Source organism: Arachis hypogaea, chromosome 18 (genome assembly GCF_003086295.3).
Source record: "Arachis hypogaea cultivar Tifrunner chromosome 18, arahy.Tifrunner.gnm2.J5K5, whole genome shotgun sequence".
Taxonomy (NCBI): Eukaryota; Viridiplantae; Streptophyta; class Magnoliopsida; order Fabales; family Fabaceae; genus Arachis; species Arachis hypogaea.
The window spans coordinates 12,935,504-12,942,884 of NC_092053.1; the positions used below are offsets into that span (position 1 = coordinate 12,935,504).

The 7,381-nt window shown below is 37.7% G+C and overlaps 1 non-coding gene across 1 annotated transcript; it reads left to right on the plus strand.

Moving 5' to 3' along the window:
* Positions 1 to 3,106: 3,106 nt before the first annotated feature.
* Positions 3,107 to 3,214, plus strand: LOC112773608 (small nucleolar RNA R71). The gene has a single exon (XR_003188150.1). It is a non-coding gene; the product is annotated as a small nucleolar RNA R71 (small nucleolar RNA).
* Positions 3,215 to 7,381: the final 4,167 nt, after the last annotated feature.

A 7,381-nucleotide genomic window follows, 5' to 3' on the forward strand; every position in this document is an offset into this window, starting at 1 on the left:
TCATTTTTATGATTTTTCAGATTATCAAATAACATGTCTCCTAGTCATCATTCTTTCAAGAGCCAACATATTTAACATTCTTAAACAACAACTTCAAAAGACATATGCACTGTTCAAGCATACATTCAGAAAACAAGAAGCATTGTCACCACATCAATATAATTAAACTAAGTTCAAGGATAAATTCGAAACTCATGTACTTCTTGTTCTTTTGAATTAAAACATTTTTCATTTAAGAGAGGTGATGGATTCATAGGACATTTATAACTTTAAGACAAAGTTACTAACTACTAATGATCATGTAATGAAGACACAAACATAGATAAGCACATAACATAGAAAACGAAAAACAGAAGAAATAAGAACAAGGAATGAATCCACCTTAGTAATGGTGGCGTTTCCTTCTTGAGGAACCAATGATGTCCTTGAGCTCTTCTATGTCTCTTCCTTGTCTTTGTTGCTCCTCCTTCATTGCTTTTAGATCTTCTCTGATTTCATGAAGGATGATGGAGTGCTCTTGATGTTCCACCCTTAGTTGCTTCCAATAATTGTGTGGAAGAAAATGTATCCCCTGAGGTATCTCAGGGATCTCTTGATTTGCAGTCAAATGTTCTACCACTGAGCTATAGACCCTTGATGGAAGCTTTTGTCTTCCCTTTCCTCTTTCTAGAGGTTTCTCTGGCCTTAGGTGCCATCAATGGTTATGGAAAAAACAAAAAAGCTATGCTTTTACCACACCAAACTTAGAATGTTGCTCGCCCTCGAGCAAAAGAAGAAAGAATAGAAGAAGAAGAGGATATGGAGGAGATGGATGGCTGTGTGTATTCGGCCATATGGGTGGGATTGGGTGGGGAAGAGATGTTGAATTTTTGAAGGTAAGTGGGTGTATGGGTGTGAGTGGTAAATGGAAGACAGAAGGGATGAGTGTTTATTGGGAATAGAGGATGATTGAGAAAAGAGAAGAGAGTGAGTGAAGGTAGGTGGGGATCCTGTGGGGTCCACAGATCTTGAGGTGTCAAGGCATTTACATCCCTGCACCAATTTAGGCATGCAAAATGCCCTTGCACACAACTCTGGGCGTTCAGCGCCAGGTTGGTGCCCATTTTGGGCGTTCAACGCCCCTTTGCTGCCATTTCTGGCGTTGAACGCCAGAACCATGCTTGTTCTGGGCGTTCAGCGCCAGAACTATGCTCTATTCTGGCGTTTGAACGCCAGACAGATGCTCCTCCAGGGTGTGATTTTTCTTCTGCTGTTTTTGATTCCGTTTTTTATTTTTTTTTGTTTATTTTGTGACTCCACATGATCATGAACCTAAGAAAACATGAAAAACAATAAAAATAAGAATTAGATAAACATTGGGTTGCCTCCCAACAAGCGCTTCTTTAATGTCAATAGCTTGACAGTGGGCTCTCATGGAGCCTCACAGATGTGCAAAGCTTTGTTGAGACTCTCCAACACCAAACTTAGAGTTTGGATATGGGAGTTCAACACCAAACTTAGAGTTTGGTTGTGGCCTCCCAACACCAAACTTAGAGTTTGACTGTGGGGGCTCTGGTTGACTCTGCTTTGAGAGAAGCTTTTCATGCTTCCTCTTCATGGTTGCAGAGGGAGATCCTTGAGTTTTAAATACAAGGGAGTCCTCATTCCATTGAAGGACTATTTCACCTCTGTCAACATCAATCACAGCTCTTGCAGTGGCCAGGAAAGGTCTTCCTAGGATGATGGATTCATCCTCTTCCTTTCCAGTATCCAGGACTATGAAATCAGTAGGTATGTAAAGGCCCTCAACCTTTACTAATACATCTTCTACTTGTCCATAAGCCTGTTTTCTTGAGCTGTCTGCCATCTCTAGTGAGATTTTAGCAGCTTGCACCCCATAGATTCCCAGTTTCTCTATTACAGAGAGGGGCATGAGGTTTATTCCTGAACCAAGGTCACATAGAGCCTTAAAAATCATGGTGCCTATGGTACAGGGTATTATGAACTTTCCAGGATCCTGTCTCTTCTGAGGCAATGTCAGTTGATCCAGATCACTTAGTTCATTGATGAACAAGGGAGGTTCAACTTCCCAAGTATCAATGCCAAATAATTTGGCATTCAGCTTCATGATTGCACCAAGAAACTTGGCAGTTTGCTCTTCAGTAACATCCTCATTCTCTTCAGAAGAGGAATACTCATCAGAGCTCATGAAGGGCATAAGGAGGTTCAATGGAATCTCTATGGTCTCTAGATGAGTCTCAGATTCCTTTGGTTCCTCAGAGGGAAGCTCCTTATTGACCACTGGACGTCCCAGGGGGTCTTCCTCCTTGGGATTCACGTCCTCTCCTCTCCTCACAGGTTCGGCCATGGCGCTTATGTCAATGGCCTTGCACTCTCCTTTTGGGTTCTCTTCTGTATTGCTTGGGAGAGTACTAGGAGGGATTTCAGTGATCCTTTTACTCAGCTGGCCCACTTGTACTTCCAGATTTCTAATGGAAGACCTTGTTTCATTCATGAAAGTTACAGTGGCCTTAGATAGATCAGAGACTAGATTTGCTAAATTAGAAGCATTTTGTTCAGAGTTCTCTGTCTGTTGCTGAGTTGATGATGGAAAAGGCTTGCTATTGCTAAACCTGTTTCTTCCACCATTATTAAAGCCTTGTTGGGGCTTTTGATCCTTCCATGAGAAATTTGGATGATTTCTCCATGTTGAGTTATAGGTGTTTCCATAAGGTTCACCTAAGTAATTTACCTCTGCTATTGCAGGGTTCTCAGGATCATAAGCTTCTTCTTCAGGAGAAGCCTCTTGAGTACTGTTGGATGCAGCTTGCATTCCATACAGACTCTGAGAGATCATATTGACTTGCTGAGTCAATATTTTGTTCTGAGCCAATATGGCATTCAAAGTATCAATCTCAAGAACTCCCTTCTTCATAGGCGTCCCATTATTCACAGGATTCCTTTCAGAAGTGTACATGAACTGGTTATTAGCAACCATGTCAATGAGTTCTTGAGCTTCTGCAGGCATTTTCTTTAGGTGAATGGATCCACCTGCAGAGGTGTCCAGTGACATTTTTGATAGCTCAGATAAACCATCATAGAATATATCCAGGATGGTCCATTCTGAAAGCATGTCAGAAGGACACTTTTTGGTCAACTGTTTGTATCTTTCCCAAGCTTCATAGAGGGATTCACCTTCTTTCTGTCTGAAGGTTTGAACATCAGCTCTAAGCTTGCTCAGCTTTTGAGGAGGAAAGTACTTGGCTAAGAAAGCCGTGACCAGCTTATCCCAAGAGTTCAGGCTGTCTTTGGGTTGAGAATCCAACCATAATCTAGCTCTGTCTCTTACAGCAAAGGGGAAAAGCATGAGCCTGTAGACTTCAGGATCTACTCCATTAGTCTTCACAGTATCACATATCTGCAAGAATTCAGTTAAGAACTGAAAAGGATCTTCAGATGGAAGTCCATGAAACTTGCAGTTCTGCTGCATCAGAGAAACTAATTGAGGTTTCAGCTCAAAGTTGTTTGCTCCAATGGCAGGAATGGAGATGCTTCTTCCATGTAAATTGGAATTAGGTGCAGTGAAGTCACCAAGCATCTTCCTTATATTATTATTATTTTTGACTGCCATCTCCTTTTCCTGTTCGAAAATTTCTGAAAGGTTATCTCTGGATTGTTGTATTTATAGCTTCTCTTAATTTTTTCTTCAGAGTCCTTTCAGGTTTTGGATCTGCTTTAATAAGAATGTTCTTGTCCTTGCTCCTGCTCATATGACAAAGAAGATGGCACAGAAAAAATAGTAATAATAATATGGATCCTTTATACCACAGTATAGGGATCCTTGTGTTAGTAGAAGAAAAGAAGGGAAGAAAATCTGAACTCAGAGAGAGAGGGGGTTCGGATTTTTGGAGAGTTGAAGGAAAGATGTTAGTATATCAATAAACAAATAGAAGAAGATGAGAGGGGGAAGTGAATTTTCGAAAACAATTTTTGAAAAAGAGTTAGTGATTTTTGAAAATTGTTTTTGAAAAAGGTTAGTATTTTTTTTCGAAAAAAAAATTTTTTTTTAAATAAAAAATAAAAATAATTAGTTAATAAAAAAGAAATTTTTGAAAAAGAGGGAAGATATTTTCGAAAATTAGAGAGAGAGAGTTAGTTAGGTAGTTTTGAAAAAGTTAAGAAACAAACAAAAAGTTAGTTAGTTAGTTGAAACAAATTTTGAAAATCAATTTTGAAAAGATAAGAAGTTAGGAAGTTAGAAAAGATATTTTGAAAATCAAATTTTTGAAAAAGATAAGATGAGAAGATATTTTTGAAAAGATATGATAGAGATTAGTTTTGAAAAAGATTTGATTTTTAAAATCTCAATTAATGACTTGATTCACAAGAAATCACAAGATATGATTCTAGAACTTAAAGTTTGAATCTTTCTTAACAAGCAAGTAACAAACTTCAAATTTTTGAATCAAAACATTAATTGATTATGTTATTTTCGAAAATTTGATATAAAAATAAGTAAAATATTTTTGAAAAATATTTTTGAAATTTTCGAAAATAACTAAGAATTTTGAAAAAGATTTGATTTTTGAAAAAGATTTTAAAAAGATAAGATTTTCAAATTGAAAATTTGATTTGACTCATAAGAAACAATTTGATTTTAAAAACTTTTGAAAAAGTCAACTCAAATTTTCGAATTTGATGAGAGAAAAAGGGAAAGATAATTTTTTTTTTTTGAAATTTTTATGAAATCATGAAAATTATGCAATGCATGAAATTTTTAGATCAAAACAATGAATGCATGCAAGAAAGCTATGAATGTCAAGATGAACACCAAGAACACCATGAATGTCAAGATGAACATCATAGACACAATTTTGAAAAAATTTTAATGCAAAGAAAACATGCAAGACACCAAACTTAGAATTCTTTAATGCTTACACACTAAGAATTCAAGAATGCATATGATAAACATGAAAAGACACAAAACAAAAAATCATCAAGATCAAACAAGAAGACTTACCAAGAACAACTTGAAGATCATGAAGAACACCATGAATGCATGAAATTTTCGAAAAATGCAAGATGCACATGCAATTGACACCAAACTTATGATATGACTCAAGACTCAAACAAGAAACATGAAATATTTTTTATTTTTGTGATTTTCTAAAAAATTTTTTGGATTTTTTATTTTATATTTTTCGAAAAATTATTTAGAAAAAGGAAAAATACGGATTCCAAAATTTTTAATATGAATTCCAGGAATCTTGCCATGTTAGTCTTAAAGCTCCAATCAAAGGGTCTGGCATGGCTTAACAGCCAGCCAAGCTTTAGCATATAATTACATGGGCTGGAGTGATTAGTTGAATACCAATCCCAAAGTAGTTTGGGTATGGCTTTACAGCCAGATATGATTCAACATATTTCATGAAACACTAGAATTCATTCTTAAAAATTTTGAAGCCATAGAATAATTTATTTTTGAAAACATTTTTTTTCTTTTTTTGAAAACTTTTTTTTTTTTAAAACAAAGAAGAATTTTTGAAAGATTTTTGAAAAATTTTTGAAAAGAAAACAAAAAGAAAATTACCTAATCTGAGCAACAAGATAAACCGTTAGTTGTCCAAACTCGAACAATCCCCGGCAACGGCGCCAAAAACTTGGTGCACGAAATTGTGATGTCCAGGCTCGAACAAATCCTGGTAATGGCTCCAAAGCTTGGTGCTTTGATCTTAATTCATGATTTGTCACAACTTCGATACAACTAACCAGCAAGTGCACTGGGTCGTCCAAGTAATACCTTACGTGAGTAAGGGTCGAATCCCACGGAGATTGTTGGTATGAAGCAAGCTATGGTCACCTTGTAAATCTCAGTCAGGCAGATATAAAGTGATAAAGATGTTTTCGAATATTATATAATAAAATAGGGATAGAGATACTTATGTAAATCATTGGTAGGAATTTCAGATAAGCGAATGGAGATGCTTTTCGTTCCTTTGAACCTCTGCTTTCCTGCTATCTTCATCCAGTCAGTCTTACTCCTTTCCATGGCTGGCTTTATGCAAGGGCATCACCGTTGTCAGTGGCTACATCCCCTCCTCTCAGTGAATAATATGCTCACGCACCCTGTCATGGCACGGCTATTCATCTGTCGGTTCCCGATCATGCTGGAATAGGATTCACCCTCCTTTTGTGTCTGTCACTAACGCCCAGCACTCGCGAGTTTGAAGCTCGTCACAGTCATTCAATCATTGAATCCTACTCGGAATACCACAGACAAGGTTTAGACTTTCCGGATTCTCTTGAATGCCGCCATCATTCTAGCTTACGCCACGAAGATTCTGGTTAGGAGATCTAAGAGATATTCATTCTAGCTTAATTCATGTAGAACAGAAGTGTTTGTCAGGCACGCGTTCATAAGGGAGAAGGATGATGAGCGTCACACATAATCATCACCTTCATCACGTTCTTGGGTGCGAATGGATATCTTAGAAGCGAAATAAGAAGAGTTGAATAGAAAACAGTAGTACTTTGCATTAATCTTTGAGGAACAGCAGAGCTCCACACCTTAATCTATGGAGTGTAGAAACTCTACCGTTGAAAATACATAAGTGAAGGTCCAGGCATGGCCGAGATGGCCAGCCCCCTAAACGAGATCACAGGATCCAAATACAATCCAGGATGCCTAATACAATAGCAAGAGGTCCTATTTATAATAAACTAGCTACTAGGGTTTACATGAGTAAGTAATTGATGCATAAATTCACTTCCGGGGCCCACTTGGTGTGTGTTTGGGCTGAGCTTAAGTGTTCCACGTGCAGAGGCCATTTGTGGAGTTGAACGCCAGCTTTTGTGCCAGTTTGGGCGTTCAACTCTGGTTTTGGCTCCTTTTCTGGCGCTGGATGCCAGATTTGGGTAGAAAGCTGGCGTTGAACGCCAGTTTACGTCGTCTATTCTTGGCCAAAGTATGGACTATTATATATTGCTGGAAAGCCCTGGATGTCTACTTTCCAACGCAATTGGAAGCGCGCCATTTCGAGTTCTGTAGCTCCAGAAAATCCACTTTGAGTGCAGGGAGGTCAGAATCCAACAGCATCAGCAGTCCTTCTTCAACCTCTGAATCTGATTTTTGCTCAAGTCCCTCAATTTCAGCCAGAAAATACCTGAAATCACAGAAAAACACACAAACTTATAGTAAAGTCCATAAATGTGAATTTAACATAAAATCTATTAAAAACATCCCTAAAAGTAACTAGATTCTACTAAAAACATACTAAAAACAATGTCAAAAAGCGTATAAATTATCCGCTCATCAGGGGTGCATTTCAGAAAGCTTTTGGAACTCGATTAAGCTTGAGTACAGCGTACCATCCTCAAACAGATGGTCAATCCGAGAGGACGA